This window comes from Bombyx mori, chromosome 15, assembly GCF_030269925.1.
Source record: "Bombyx mori chromosome 15, ASM3026992v2".
NCBI classification, from domain to species: domain Eukaryota; kingdom Metazoa; phylum Arthropoda; class Insecta; order Lepidoptera; family Bombycidae; genus Bombyx; species Bombyx mori.
The window spans coordinates 889,000-906,233 of NC_085121.1; the positions used below are offsets into that span (position 1 = coordinate 889,000).

Consider the following 17,234-nt stretch of genomic DNA (forward strand, 5'->3'; position numbering starts at 1 on the left):
GGCTATTTCAATATTACAAACAGACACACCAATTTTATTTATATGTATAGATGGTAACAACTCACCTTCAGATGCGCCGTACGCTCGTCTATCTATGTTGATAAAAAAATGTATCGACCAACTGAAGCGATATTCAACTATCTAAATGAAAGTAGATTTAATTACATATAAGTGATTTATTGATTAAAAAGAAAGTGAAATCCGGCAGTGGACACGTCCTGTAAACAGCCGGTTCTGATATAAGTAGGATGCGTTTAAGATCTAGATTAAAATATTTGAAGTCGAAGGAAAATGGTCATTAATTTATACTATCCCGTTTGATTTTAACAGTATAATCACGTCGTCACACAGCCCGAGACTGATATTTATGAAATTTAACCATTTTTAATTTGATCTTTTGGCAATTCAATACCATTCATTTCAATTTGGAAATCATATAATTGTATGTATTGTATTTGTTTATCGAAGATAATCTGCCGTCAGTTCTGAGAAAGACACAGTAATGAAAAATATTGGAGGAACAGACTGTCACATATCTCCTCGTCACTGTAATTCCACAGGATTGGCTATCGTCAATGTCATGACCTTTGGGCCTTTTGATCGATGCGCTGTGGGTGAAGGTACCGGAACGATCTGAGGGGCTGCGGTCACCCCGACTTTCATTAAACGACCCCGTAACTTTCACCGAGGGGAGGATGCCTCCTCTCAGCTTTTACGACTTTTTTTTTGGAGCCTCAGCCAAACCTCCTACTAGGTCCCCGTGCCTAGTGTGCGCGCGGGGTATGTTGGACTGGTCCGCTGATGTAAGGGGCGGACCGCGGGCCCAACGAATGGAATCTAGGGCTCTACCCACTAAATAACTAGCCGGCACTCTCGCCCAAGCATCTAATGCTCCCTAAGGTCAGAACCCGGGTGGGGTAAGAGGGTCACCCCAAGGACACCTGGCCGACGGAGCCTTCGAGGCGAAGAATGAACTTGTCAGCTGCCTCGATACGGCAGCCCGTCATGCCGACCAGACGGTGCCGCTGGTGTCCCGGTGTACTCCCGCTGGACCAGAACCAGCCCACCGGGTCGGGGCGCGATACACCGTCAACCAGTTGCTGCTTTGATAACAGTAAGATCACTCCATGGTAGCGCACTAAAGTGCGCCGCAACACCCTCAGGTCACCCCATCACCGGAGGGAAGGGCTCTTAAGCCTACGCAATACTTTTTTATATTTAAACTAACACAACACTTCGGCTCAAAATAGTTTGAATTTAATTAAAATTGTACATTATTTTAATGTTTCTATCATAAAGAAACTCACATAAATTACATAAGTATACAATCTACTTAATTATGCAATCTCCACATTGCTTCATGTTTATTGACGCCTCTGTTTCAAACACGTCAACCAATTCGACTAGATCTTGATGACCGTTCATAAAAAATAGGACCTTAACCTTTATAAAATATTTTTTTTAATTATAAATTAAGTTCTATTCGAAACGGATACAATAATTATTAAGATAACATGCGTCCTAGCATAATGCCGGCCACTCACATTCGGCGCAAACATTCGTACATTGTACGAATGTTCGCGCGCATGTCAAGGGCTGTCAGACATTCATTCGCAAACTTAGCGGCTGCGCAAATGGGTTCGGTATTCAATTTGCGAACCCGTTTGCGCTTCCTTCTACACTTGTTTACGAATGTTTCACGAAAATCTCTTCTTTTTTAATTCGTCAATCTAACATTGAAGAGAAAAAGAGTTTTTAATTATTTCCCAGGCGTGATTAACGGCCATTCATTATCCATATGGTCGATTCATTTTGCAGGAGTTCAATAAACTCCATCACCTTGCTGTTGTTCCAATCCATGATGAAGGTACGCTACACAGTAGACGTCACGAACTATGAAAATGGCGAAATGTCCGTTACCTTCGCAATCGTGGGCACAACTGGTCACACGAATGTGTGGGAGACTACGCGAAGGATCGCGGTTCGCGCACTTTGATGTCCATTAAAACACCGACACAGGTTGGAAAACCACGAATGCAGCGAAAACTTTGCACAATCATTAGCAAATGTCGTCCTACTTGTGGGTTTGCGTATTCGTGCCAATGTGAGTGACCGGTATAAAACCTTAACCCCAGCTTACAGTGGGACGCAATCGCCGCTATACTCAGATCCGCCACGCGTGGGAAGACGCATTGTGCGAAAAGCTTCCAACTATAATTTCTTTGTTTTATTGTTGAAAAATAAACGCACATCTAACGTACTATTAAGTGATGTACCTGTCTTTTGTAATGTTTTTTATAATTGTGTAGGTAAATCCTTTAAAGCAATGCATCTATACTAATATTATAAAGCTGAAGAGTTTGTTTGTTTGAACGCGCTAATCTCCCTCAGACACAGCCCACTGAATTTCTCGCGGGATCTTCTCAGTGGGTCGCGTTTCCAATCCGGTGGTAGATTCTGCGAAGCACTGCTCTTGCTGGGGTTCGTGTTAGCAACGTCGTCAGGTTTGAGCCCCGTGAGCTCACCTACTAGTTAAGGTTACGCTAGAATAGCCTCTCAAGGCTACTAGTTTAGGTAGGAAAAAAAAAGGGCTAATCTCCGGAATTACTGGTCCGATTTGAATTCTTTCAGTGTAAGCTAGCCCATTTATTGAGGGAGGCTATAGGATATATAACATCACGCTAAGAGCAATACAAGCGGAGCAACAATAAATAATGTTTCTGAATGAAACTTTTTCCCCAACCTAATACGTAGTTTTCAAACTAAAAAGATATTATAAAGCGCTCATCCCTATTTGTTATTCCTTGTGGTTGTTTGGGGGGCATGCGTGCGGGCGGAGTGGCAGAGACGCCGCTGGCCCACCACCAAGCTTCTAGAAAAGTTAGTCCTTCAGTCGTTATAGACAAGTGTTTAATTGGGTTTACCTCAATTACTTATCTTTAAGTTCATTGTTCACACATCATTAAAACTATACCTTAAACTGCGATAGCTATCATTGGTTATAATATGCTTTAATGATAAACCGAACATTTTGTTTTAATCCTGGCACATTCCAGCGCATTTGGTGCAACACAGCACGTCATCCGTGACCGACTGCCGTGCGTTACATAACCATTGCCACAGACCAAACCTCTTACTCGCCAAGTGTGTAGAACGATCGGATCGAATATAATTCTAAACAGTTGACCAATAGCACGGTTACTGTAGGCTGCAGGTTGGCGCTGCCCCTGGTATTGCTGCAGTCCATGGGCGACGGTAACCATTCACCATCAGGTGGGCCGTACGCTCGTCTGCCTACAAGGGCATTAGAAGAAAAAAAACGGTATTTATTACCGAAATAATGAAAAATAGCTCCAAAATTTACATCGGTAGGCGGCATGATGTCTTTTGGAATTATCATCAGTGTTCAGTGGACACGTCACAGCGTAATCTTGGGCCTTCTTTGATTTTTATATTGTACCTTTTTCGGTTTTAATTTGAAGCAGCTTTTAATTCATCGGTTATGTAAAATATTTTTAATTATTTGTTAAGCACACCCCACTCTAACCTAACCTCCAAATAATAAGTTTTGAATTTAGTTTTGGTAAGAAAAGAAAAAAATATTAAAAGTTCTTTGCCTTAATCACGGCCACAGAGTACTTAAATCATCTATACTATTTAATATTATAAAGAGGAAAGATTTGTTTGTTTGTTTGTATTGAATAGGCTCCAAAACTACTGAACCGATTTAAAAAATTCTTTCGCTGTTTGAAAGCTACACTATTCCCGAGTGACATAGGCTGTAATCTTTGTAAAAAAATATATAGGGATTCTTACTAAAACTCCAATAATGTAACCCAAGGTGTAAAAAAATTACCTAAAAAATTCTTTACATGGCGTACCCTGCGAAAACTATTGATGATAGAATAAAATATCACTATGACTTTGTAAAGCACATTATTATTTACATAAAGTGTCGTGACAGCATATGTCTAACTATTATAGTTACGCCGCAATAAGTGTTCTCTTATTTAAAAAATTAAAACAACATCAAATATCGTTGAAATTTTTGATAAAGACCCGAGCGGAGCCAAAGCGGGCCGCGAGTTCATAATATAAAGAAAGGACAGATTTTAAATTGAGGGTAACTTGATCGTATTATTTTAAGCAATTACCGACGAGGACAATAAAATTAAGTTGAAGGTATTCAACTTTATTAAATAGCATTTAGTCAACGGAAAGGACCATGAGAGAACAATTTGTATGTACCTAAATAATATAGGGCACAAGAGAAACACTCTTTTATTTGTGCATTTGGGTATGTATATATTTGATCTTCACTATGAGTAAATCCGATGCCACAAGGCGTCCATACTGTGAGGGTAGAAGAACTCTCCCATAAGGGATACAAGTACCTAAAATGTCCGCCCGAAATCAGAAGACAAAGTACTGTAATGCTTATAAAATTAAAACAAGATAATGGGAAATCGTACTAAAAAAAATTTAACCAGGTCCAACCAATTGTTTTTTTATTTTTTTTATTGTCTGTGTAGGCGGACAGTCAGACGAACATACGGCCAACTGATGGTGATTGGTTCTCGTCGCCCATGGACGTCAACAATGCCGGGGACAGAGCCAAACCGCTGCGTACCGTTAATTAGGCCTTATTAGGTCAAAGAAAGAAAAATATAATATTTTATAGTTCGGTCCATAACACGTGTGAACAATTTAAAACTAATCGAACTTATCGATATTGGTGAAAATTAAGTTAAAAAAAATCCTTTACATATATAATAAATAGATATGAATAGACAAGTTTATAAAAATCATAATCAACAGTACAATATGGCATAAATACAGTTCTTTGGCGTTTCCTTTCAAATTCGGGTAATTTGCTACAATAACTCTACAATAAGCGCACTAAGTTTTACGGACACTAATAAACAGAGTGGGTTTCCTAATCTATTATTATACCATCCACAAACTATCTCATATATTATTTATAAAGTGCAAACATCTAGGCAAAAGTTTAATTCCACCGGATAAAAACGCATAGATAACGAAAAAAAATGGCGAACCGTCATTCAATTCATTTTAACATTTCACAAAACCATTCTGGAACATACACATACTACTCTATCATCATAATTAAAATAAGTACGTGAGTACATCGCTTTGACATATAACTTTAAATATATTTTAAATACCAATAAAACAAACACACCAAATAAATTGAATCAATGCTGTCAACTGTTTCATAACTGTTTTCAAACTAGTTCGGCATTTTGACGTAATTTGTGTCATTAGTGTGTTACCAGACGAGAAATAACAAGTATTGCGAAATGGAATATTGCACATAATAAGTTGAACTTTATCGTTGACACCGAATCTTAATAAAACGAAGCAAGAATTTTATAAAAATATTAATCATAAACAACACTATCGAATACCTGCCACGTTTTGCTACGTCTATGGATAAATGTTTAAAATGCTTTAATTGAACCCTGGAGTCGTGTTTACGTCAAACGAATGAACGTCACACAACATACAAAAGAGATAAAGCTACAAATGCGTTCATCATATTGGTTCTTTATTATCTAACCTTTTTTTTTTTTGACTTAACCTACCCTTTCTTCCTATCTTAAACGTAGAGCGGAAGGTAGGAAGCGAATACTTTTCTTTAACGACAACGACAGCGACCGGATTGAACAACAGTCAATGAATATAAAGCTAAAGTCCGTCCATAAGAATTTTGACACGATCAAACCATTGACGAGCATGTCAGCATCGTGTGTGGTGTTCAGCAACGTTAGTGATTGCTAATCTGTCAGCAATAAGTTATTCCGAACAGCAATAAGATGAAAATGACGCGCTTTATGAACCAAGAAGAAATACGGTTCTAATTGTTTCCATACCAGTGTTTTGATATGTTCTCCTTCCGCGAGGATTGAAAAGAGTCTTCGGTGGTAAACGGCGCCCTTACTAGTGTAACCGTATTATTTTTCTGAGTCGTTGACATGATTCAATTTATTTTATTACAATTCATAATACTTCGAATACTTTCACAGGACGACTGATTTATCTTTTGTCTATTTTTAACACACACCTCACAAAATCTATTGAAAAAATAAAGCCTTACGCTTATAAAATACGTTTGGTTATATTCGTTATGGAATGTTAAAAAATCAAACAATAACTTTTTGGGTGATAATAAAGAACCGAGATCCATTTTACCGTTTTGTTTTTTGTATCCATTTCAATTTTGATGCATAACGTAGGGTTCACAATTAGTGAGTTTGGTCTGTGCTTCTGGTCTGTGTGCTTGGTGTGAGTTTTTTTAACGTTCTCGATAGCGTAAAAGTTTTTTTTTTTTTTTTTTTGTCAGGAGGAAATCGCCGGACTTCCGCCCTCCACTGGGGATGGAAAGCGGGGCATGTCAGAGTCGAACTGACTAAAACCTCCTGTCGCTCAACAACCAACGTCCAAACCTCGCATGAGACAGAACTCATGAAGAGGCAGAGGGGGGAAAGTGAAGCGTTTAGTGCGGAGCACATCTCTCCCATCACCCTCCCCCTCGGGACGCCGGACCGGCGGTCGTCGGCGCCACGACCACCAGCCCTCTCGGTCGGCAGGCTATTCGAAGCCCGCCTAGATGGCGCCGGTTAGAGTGAGCTATCCTACGGAATACCCCGCTGGACCAGAACCAGCGTGAGTCGAGGATAGCCGGCCTTCCATCACCCGGATGCTCTTGCGTAAAACGCGTGCAGAGCAGCTTGCACGACGTCTTCTTAGGCCCCCCTCGCCAGTCCCCAGACCGACATGTGAGGGGGACCCGAAACACTTAGAGGGCCAGGGCTTGGGCGAGATCCGCCTCTCTGGCCCCCGCTCGACGGCGGCGGGATTGTGCGTCTCTCACGCGCCCCGCCGCCTCCTTCTGCGAGATGGTGCACTCGCAGAAGTCGAGCATCGCCTTCCACGACTCGTCGTCGCCGAGCATCGATGCCACAACACTCGGCAACGACAAGTCGTTTCCTGTTTTTGCGACGAGGACACGGCGCCACCCCTCCCATGCGGGGCAGGTAACGAGCGTGTGCTCCGCCGTGTCCAAGTCGCAACCACAATGGTGGCACTCTGCCGTCGGCTCGGCTCCGATCCGGTGCAGGAACTCACCGAAGCAACCATGCCCAGTGAGCACCTGCGTGAGCCGGAAAGTGAGGCGTCCTACGACCGGCCGAAGGATCAGCCAGCCGTCTGGACCATGACTCCAACACGGACCGCCGAGATTGGGCCCTCCGCGCTCTGACCACACAGGGGCTGGGACGCGCCACGCCCCGGGCACGAAGGTCAGCCCGCCACTGATAGTCAGCAGCGAGCGCCTCCGCTTCCAGAATCCAAGGCGGCGTCCCAACCAGTACACACGCCGCCTCAAAGGAGATGGTGCGATAACCACGGATGACCCTGACCGCGATGGTGCGTTGCGGCCGTTGCAGCAGCTTCGCCACCCCCGCGGGCGTAAAAGTTAACTCAAATTTGTACGGAGTTGGAACGTTTGCTTACGTTTGCCGCTAGGGGTGCTGTTCCAACTGCATACAAATCCGAGTTAACTTTTACGCTATCGAGAAAGTTAAAAAAAAACTCGCACTAAGCACTCACTGTTCCATAAACACGCACTGCGCTGCAAGATAATAACGAAGTAGACTGACCCCGAAAAACCTGCGAAGATTCAGACAAATTATAATGTTAAAATGGGTAGATGCACCTTATGTATGTGCTAATATTGTTATAGTTACATAATTATATAGTTATATAGTTAGTAGGCAGCGACTTGGCTCTGCTCCTGGCATTGCTGAAGTCCATGGGCAACGGTAACCACTCACCATCTGGTGGGCCGTATGCTCGTCTGCCTACAAAGGCAATAAAAAATAAAAATAACAGACGTAAAATACAATAAATATACACAATGCCTATTACAGGTCACGAGGCGTCAATGCTTTTATATGAAGTTTTTAAAAAAATAGACTATTTCCATATCGTAAATTAATGTTAGACAGCCCTACACGAATTCCTGAGGCCGACCGGTAACCATATTTGTTCTTTTTATACCATTCAGACGAGTTACCTTTTAGCCTTTTATTAAGCCATTCGTAACTATTACCGAAGTCACTGTTTAGCTTTAAAAGTATTTAGGAAACACTTAAACCTTTTTTAACGGGTAAATAAGGTCGTGGCCCGCTTAGTGCTAAGTAATTCCCGCAGCCCATAGTCATCAAAACGGGAATGCTGCCACCCACCTTGGGATATGAGACCGAGGTGTGACTTATATTTTGATTGGATATGAACACGGTCGTCTCCCTGTTGAAACTGCATTAGTGCTTCACGACGAAAATAGGCAGGATGGTGGTACCTACCCGTGCGGACTCACAAGACGTCCTACCGCCAGTAAAACTTCCTGCATCAATCTTTATCATACTGTGAGACAACAATTGAACAATGATACACCTGGCAGTTTGCCACCAACTAACAGGATGCAATGTGGGTTCAGATATTGCGAAAAGTAGGTCACTTGAAGAGTCACTGTTATATGTACTGTTAGGTCCCGTATAATTGTTAATGACAAATATATTTTTTCTAAATATTAACAAGGACTGCTTAACCCGTTATATACCTTGAAGTAAATCACCTGCCGGAAGAACAGGATAGTATTTTTACTGCCTTCTCAAATGGAACGTATTACTGTTTTGTTCCGAAATATGTAGGGCAGTGTTTCCTTGTTTGCTTATTCATGCGCGGCATACACGTGATTTGAATTTTTTATAGCAACTATATAAACTAATCGAAGCGTCCGTGGCATAAAGATGAGGAATGATGTGATTAGTTTATTCTGCAGCTCAATTTTTGGTGGACGGTATGAGTTTTTTTGATTAAGCCGGTCGTTGTGACGAGGCTTGTTGGAGATGTATGTTCAGCAGTGGAAGTCCGTGGACTGAAAGATAGAACGATAATAAGATACCGATCAGCATACCGAACAAAGCATTAAAGATTTTGGTCCTGATCAGGGATATAGACGTCTCTGTCTCGTTTCGCGTAACAGAACTTCCATCTCGCTCTTGCATTTTGACGTCAATGTACAAATTAGTGCTGACATAGGACCGATATTTTTTTTATTGCATAGATGGGTGGACGAGCTCACAGCCCATCTGGTGTTAAGTGGTTACTGGAGCCCATAGACATCTATAACGTAAATGCGCCACCCACCTTGAGATATAAGTTCTAAGGTCTTAAGTATAGTTTTTAATTTACGTTTTATAAGAGACATTAAAGACGTGTCTCGCAATAAGCGAATTTTAAAATTATGGCACATTGATAACTTCATGCCGCCGCGCTGCGACTCCGTGGTCCCTCACAGGTGTAGCGCAGAGAAAGTCCGACCCATCGGGTGTTACGTAACGAAGCGACGCTGTCTAAGTCACACACTGAGCGCGGGGCGGACTGACAAATTAACTTAACAATAAACAAATTAAAACTAACAATAAACACACTGCCCAGTGACTGAACTCACGCTCTAACGTACCCTTGTTACGGAGCTCATAGACGACACGACGTGAATGCTGCCACTCAGTTAAAGAAACAATTAAGTCTCGATTCTAACAGCAATCTTACAATTAGAAACGAAAAGCGAAAGACTGCTTCGGAGCAGCCACACGACATTGCTGGGCTCTTCTTCCTTTTCTCGCGTATCCTCTTGCACACAATCCATCCAAGTCTTTTTGGATACGTCCTCTAGAAATATTAAATGATAAGCTTATTAAAATACGAGATTACGGCGCAGTTTCATATTCTACAACTTACGAAAATCCAAGAAAGTCCTTTGATTTCATAGTACTAAACAAAAGACACAACAGTAGGCGACGTTTTGATACACAACTCTCTGAAATAAATCAAAATTAAATCGAATTGGACATTTAAAGCTAGTTTTATTATCCGATTACTACTTAGTAAATCGATTTTATTTTCTAAAAATTAATTATCAATCGCTCATATCTCACACCGCACGTAAACAATCAACAAATCCTCATGTGGCATAGTCAGTATACACACGTGAGTGCCTCTATCATAGCCACTGTTATAGAATAGTGAAATTTATTATACGCACATACACACAAAGATAAATTCATTAATAAACATTTCAATTCTCTTATTATGCAAAAATATAATCAATAATATTCTGTTTTATATGTAAACTAGCTGTACCCGTCCGCTTCGCTGGGCATTTAAAATTAACATTATTATTTTTCACCCCCACAAAAGATTCTCATCATTAACGCCCCCGCAACTAGTGCAGGGAGTCCAACACTCATATAAATATTAGCCTATCCATTAAGTACATGTATTTTCTACATGGATACCAAGTTTCAAGTCAATCGGATGCATGGTTCAGTAATTATAACGGAACATCCGTAAAAACCACTGTAGATTTATATATTAGTATAGATTATATTTCTCAATTTACTTTTCCTCATTGATACGAATATATTTTTTTAATTCCTTTACAGTCTTTACTATAAAACGAGCAAGCGATTTGATTAGGGCTTTCTTCGTGGAGTGACAAATATAGCTTGTATCTACAAAACTAGGTGTATAGGTTTATTTGTTTTGATTTCCAACAAAAGATATACACGAATCCAAATACTGTTGAAAGAGAAATCAATGGTTCTTCTTGCATAGTGCTGTGAGTGTCAATGTCATTGACGTATGTCTTTCCGTAACACGCGGGGATGTTAATTATTTTTCTTTCAATTTACACCGCACTTCCCCTATATACTTGTAGATACATTTATAAGAATATAATATGCGCTATACAATCGAAAAGAAAAAAACTTTATTTTTTGAATACTTAATTTAATTTTGTTTAGACAGGTCGCTATGAATATGGACTCTATTGTAGTCTGCTCGTAATGCTCACGGTCCACACCACACATAATTTAAAATATTAATTATGTTGCATTTGAAAATAATTGCTGATCCATTTTCACTCTACAGTATATAAAATATAATATAGTCGACACTAGCAAACAAATTCATAAAGTTTAAATTTTTTTAAGACGTTTTTATTATATTATGTTTATTATCGTACATAATTACAACCAACTACAAAATGTCTAATTAACTTGTAAATTTACACACGTATTAAAAACTGATAACAATACAATAATTCTATAACTTTGATTGACACTTTGACTGATATTCTGACCAGAATCGACAGGATTAAAACAATTACTTGTTATTTTTGTTAGCTTTTACTATTAAAGCGGTTCTTATACTACACATACTTATTAACGAGCTGCTTGTTTTATAAGTGTGCCGTGTCGAACGCAGGATACACAGTTGGATGGAATTACACTAAGCAGTCACGCAACCGTGTCGCAACACTCGCAACCCGCCAGGCAGCCGCGGGTCAAGACGGTAGCGTGCTCGCTCGCACAATAATGTTGCCACGGTATCGCGACAGCTGACGCATACGTCACGCGGGTCGCTTCAACACTTCAGGACACGTATTTGAGCAACTTCGAAAACTTAGTTCTTAAACCTGTAAAACTATTCCAACGTGCGGGAATTTCCAAATCAATCAAGATATGAGCTGCAACTCACGAAAACCTAATCTGAACCTGAGAGAACAGAGCGAGAAAGGGAGAGAGAGAACGCTCCGTGCACGTCCTTACGGATCCATCAGATCCAATAACCTTTGCATTAGACGCCTTGAGCTCTAACGCTAGGAGCAGGCTTAGGGACCCCGGTAACCGTACTCGTCGAGCTCGACAAAGAGTTCCACGTGCAGCCTAACCAATGAATCAGCCGCTGAGTTTCTCACCGGATCTTCTCAGCGGGTCGCGATTCCGATCCGGTAGTAGATTAATTTGCGAAGCAATTGCTCTTGAGTTGTTAGGTCTCCTTCGGAGGCGCTCGTGCAGTTGTTAGCAAATCCCACCCCTCCTGGCTGAGCCTTTGCTCGCCCACCTGTCCTGGTGAAGCTGGAAAGGCCTCCGGGCCACCAGTAATCTTTCAATCATAAAAAAAAAAGTCACGCGGGTCGCTTCAAAGCTTCAGGATACGTATTTGAGCAACTTCGAAAACTTCCTTCTTGAATCTCTAAAACTATTCCGAAGTACTGCAATTTCGAAATCAATCAAGATGTCAGCTGCAACTCACGAAAACGTAATCTGAACCTGAGAGAACAGAGCTAGAAAGGGAGAGAGAGAACGCTCCGTAAAAACGTTAATCAAAGCATGCGGTTCCGTATAGTATTTCTGCCTTAAAGCAATCGGTTTACGTTTCCACTTATTTGATCTGTAGTAATTATTTTGATAGAATCAGAGAAGCTAGTTCATTCTCCAATAAACTTACGTGTGATAGTCTAAATATATCTAAACATGCCTAAAGAAACTCTTCCATTACTCACTCATCCAAGAGTTCGATATGGCCTCTTCCAGGAGTTCGTTCGTTCTCCAATCGACTTGCGGAAACGGACTAACTCAAACTCGACCTTGGAATCGTGCTCTTCGCCCAAAGAACTTCAAAAAATTACTTCAACTTACGCACGCAGGCATACAAAGCCCTATTACAACACTATTCATGTCTAGATTCGCAATTACATGCCATTGCATACAGTGCCTACCATTATATTTATTCTGTGGCGGCTGTTAGGCAAACTTTACAGATTCGCATTACGTACTACTGATAATAAACGGATATTTAAGCAATGCATACTAGTTATGAAATAATGTATATCTATTTATTTTATTTATTTATAACTTCAAAGACTAGAAAGTATAAAGGCGGACTTAATGCCATAGGCATTCTCTAACAGTCTACCTTAGGGGGGTGCAGAGACGAACCTTGGTAGGTGCAGTGTGAAGGTGATATTACTTAAATATATGTGTATATATAACATACATAATATTTATAGATACAAATACAAGTACTTAAATAAAAACATATACATATCATAAATATATACATATAAAACCATATATAAATAAATATTATCAATTATTATTATCAAAATATTATCAAATTATCAATTATTCTATTTATATAGTATTTATATAGTTATATATTAGTTACAACTTTGCGTTTTGCCTACCTATTGCTAGTAACCTCGGGGGGTTATACTTCACCTAACGTGTAAGCGAGCTCACGAGGCTCAGTCTGGAGACTTTGCTAATATCTGCCTAACTAGAGCAGTCCTCTGCTGAATCTCTGAGGGAGTGCTCTGAGAAATTGTTTGAGATGATACCATCATCTCGTTTTTATCATCGCACAGCCCACCACCGGAGTTTAAAGTTCATCCATACTACCTGGAGCCACTGCGTTCATCCCCAGTGCCACAGCCTACCTGGCGTTAAGTGTATACTGAAGCCCATAGACATCTAAAACGTAAATGCGCCACTCACCTTGAGATATGAGTTCTAAGGTCTCAGCATAGTTGCAACGACTGCCTCGCCCTTCACACCGAAACGCATTACTGCTTCACGGCAGAAATAGGCAGAATGATGGTACTTACCCGTGCGGACTCACAAAAGGTCCTACCACCAGTAATTACGCTAATTATATTTTTCCGGCTTTGATTTTTATTACACGATGTTATTTCTTCACCGTGGAAGTCAATCGTGAACATTAGATATGTACATGTTTCATTAGAAAAATGGGCACCCGCCTGCGGGATTCAAACACCTTTTACTTATTTTATTATTATTATTTTATTATTTTATACTCCAACATTTAATTATTTATTTTTTAAAACTACTACTAAAGCCGCTACTACGGTGCAACATTAATGGACGTACCGATCGAATGTTCAAGTTCCGACCTTCATATCCAACACAGATTTTGTAAGATCTTGTATCATATCATTATTAAGTAAACCGTTCTAAAATACAATTTTACAGATTTTTTGTACATATATTAAATTCACGAACCTCTAATCACAACGGTTTCAAGACCAGAAATATTATAAGAATTCGAATCGAAGCGTAGTAGAATAATATTAAATAAAGTGTTATAGTGAAATAATAAATAAGAAAGTAAAATAGGTTAATACCATGCATCTCTATTAAAAGAATTGTTTACAATGCTATAATATAAACACACGAATCCTAGTTCTCCATTTTTTCATTTACAATTTAACAGGAATTTATATATTGGAAATTGTTAAACTATCACAATAAACATAGAAATATGTAATTGATTAAAAGTGTTTTGGACAAGCATAGTTTTGCATAATTACTGTAGAGCCTTACGAGTGTGAGCAAATATACATATAAATAACAAGCGGCCTGCAAATATAAGAACACTTATTGCGGCAAAACTATAATAGTTAGACATATACTGTCGGGACACTTTTTGTAAATAATAACGTGTTCTACAAAGTCGTATTTTTTTTCCTACCTATGCTGATAGCCTTGAGAGCCTATTTCAGCTTCGCCCTAATGTTTGTAGGTGAGCTCGCGGGGCTCAACCGGAGAGTTGCTAACACTGACCCTAGCAAGAGCAGTGCTTCGCCGAATCTACCACCGGATCGGAAACGCGACCTACTGAGAAGATCCGGCGAGAAACTCAGTGGGCTGTGTCTATGGGTTAGTTCGCTCGTCGAGCCCTTCGCCGCAAGCGACGGGTTCGACGAGGACGGTGACCGGTCCAAAGTCGTAGTACATTCTTTTATACTATCATCAATAGTTTTCGCAGGGCACGCGATGTAAAGAATATTTTAAATAATTTTTTTACACCTTGGGTTACATTATTTGAGTTTTAGTAAGGATCCCTAATTTTTTTCAAAAAGTGCCTATATCACTCGTGAATAGTGCCGGGAATAAAGCCTACGTCACTCGGGAATAGTGTAGCTTCCAAACAGTGAAATAATTTTTCTAATCGGTTCAGTAGTTTCGGAGCCTATTCAATACAAACAAACAAACAAACAAATCTTTCCTCTTTATATATTAGTATAAATAATAATAAAGTAATAATAATAAATAAGGTATAATAATAAAGGTCTTCTCGAATACGAGTTTCACAAGTGTGACACGTCCGGTATCCGGTGCAACAATACTTAAAATTAAATAAAATGAAGGCTGAACACAGTCGGGTTCACTGACTCCACCTTGACACACATCTCAATTCGATAGTGCATTCAAGAATATTTATGACTACCAACTCACTAAAGTGGACGATTTGATTGGCTAAACTACATATTATTATGTTTAAAACAATTCAAAGTGTAATTAAATTATTTTGTATTTCGCTCATCAATTCAAAAACTTGCTTGTACTTTCATATTTTTCAATTTCTTATATGAATAAATTTGATGGATACTATTTATAATTACGCAATCTTGTAGGACTCTTAAAATGCAGTCAGTATAAATAAGAATGTGCAAAGAGAAATGTTTTTTTTATTCTTATTGTACGAGATGAAAAGACGATGCATCACTGAAACCCATCTCTGACTCTTTATTGTGTGCCATATACTATTGTAATCTTATAAAATAATACTATAAAATTAATAATGCTACTTATATTGTTGGCGTTCCCTGTGAATGCAATCCAACCAAATCAAAAGGAATACTTTTTACAATGATGCCGAACTAAAAGGTACTATCACAATCTTAAAACTTTATACTAATTAATTCGTTTTCCAACTCTACAAAAGTATGGCAGGGTCTTTAAGGTGATCAACACACAAAAGTAAACGCAGAAATGTAAGGTTAACTGGTTTTATGTAACACAAAACGGATTGCATTCACGCGTAATTTACTGATCTACATGATAATATGATCTGTTTGACGGCCAACCTAAATTCTTTATTATAACGTGGTTTTAAAAGAACTGTGTCAAATATAGGCAGTGGCAATTAAAAATAAACTCTTAATTCCCATACATTACTAAAGTCGAAATACAAATATGTTACTTTTTTAAATGTAATGTTTTTAATGGCGTATGTTTTTGACTTTGAGACTCTTATAGAAAAAAATACTTGACCACAAAACATAATTAAAATTTCACGTTCCACGCTTAACGGCTTAACTTCGCGCCCCACAGACACAGCCTACGGAGTTTCGCGCCGGTTCTTCTCAGTGGGTCGCGATTCTGCGAAGCACTGCTCTTGCTAGGGCCAGTGTTAGCAACACCTCCGGTTTGAGCCCCGAAAGTTCACCTATACACTAGGGTAACGCTGATATAGCCTCTCAAGTCTATATCAGCATAGGTAGGTAAAAAAAAGACTACGCGGCGAAATTAGTTCATGCAAGCTGGTGGAGAAGTAGCAGTAATAAACAGTGTCAGGTTCTTATATCCGTTTTGATTGATTGATTGATTGAAAAATACCATGATTTTCCCATTGTAACTATAGTTTTACGGCTTTATTTCGGAAACTATAAATTTAATGTTGTAAGCATAAGCATTTAATTGTATATTTAATCGTGTACACGTTTTGTCAAAATAAAATATCAATAAAATAACAATGAAAAATTTATCTGATATTATCACAACATTGGATAAAACCAAAACTTAAATGAATCTTACCATGACAAGTTACCTTCAATAAAGTAACTCACCTTTGTGTGCTGCATTATCAGCCCCACCCCTTTCTCATAAATCCAAAAGAGCTTCCGCAATAAACTACAGGGTTACTTGATTTACAAACAAGCAATTATGTTTAAATGATAAATCTTAAAGACCCCACCCAAATGGGGAATGGTTTTTATTTTGAAAGTTCTTCAAAGGTGTACAATAATCTCTGGAGTGTGGTTGAGTTTCTCGCTGGATCTTATCAGTGGGTCTCGTTTCCATACGGTGGTAGATTCAGTGAAGCATGGCTCTTGTTAGGGCTAGTGTTCGGGAAAGATTGAAATACGATATTGGTCCACGTTATTACACTGTTTAAACATTTTTAAAATATACAACATTCATATATAACATTTTAGTATTTAATTTTGCACATATCTACAAGTAACGGTAGGCAGCGGCTTGGCTCTGCCCCTGGCATTGCTGAAGTCCATGGGCGACAGCAACCACTCACCGTCAGGTGGGCCGTATGCTCGTCTGCCTACAAGGACAATAGAAAAAAAACTTCTATACTAATATATAAATCTACAGTGGTTTTTACGGATGTTCCGTTATAACTACTGAACCATGCATCTGATTGACTTGAAACTTGGTATCCATGTAAAAAATACATGAATTTAATGGATAGGCTAATATGTA

The 17,234-nt window shown here is 39.3% G+C and overlaps 1 protein-coding gene across 1 annotated transcript in view; it reads left to right on the plus strand.

Annotated features, from left to right (window-relative positions):
* Window positions 1-17,234, plus strand: part of LOC101738748 (uncharacterized) — a 43,176-nt gene that overhangs the window by 8,750 nt on the left and 17,192 nt on the right. The gene's annotated exons all lie outside the window — the stretch shown is intronic.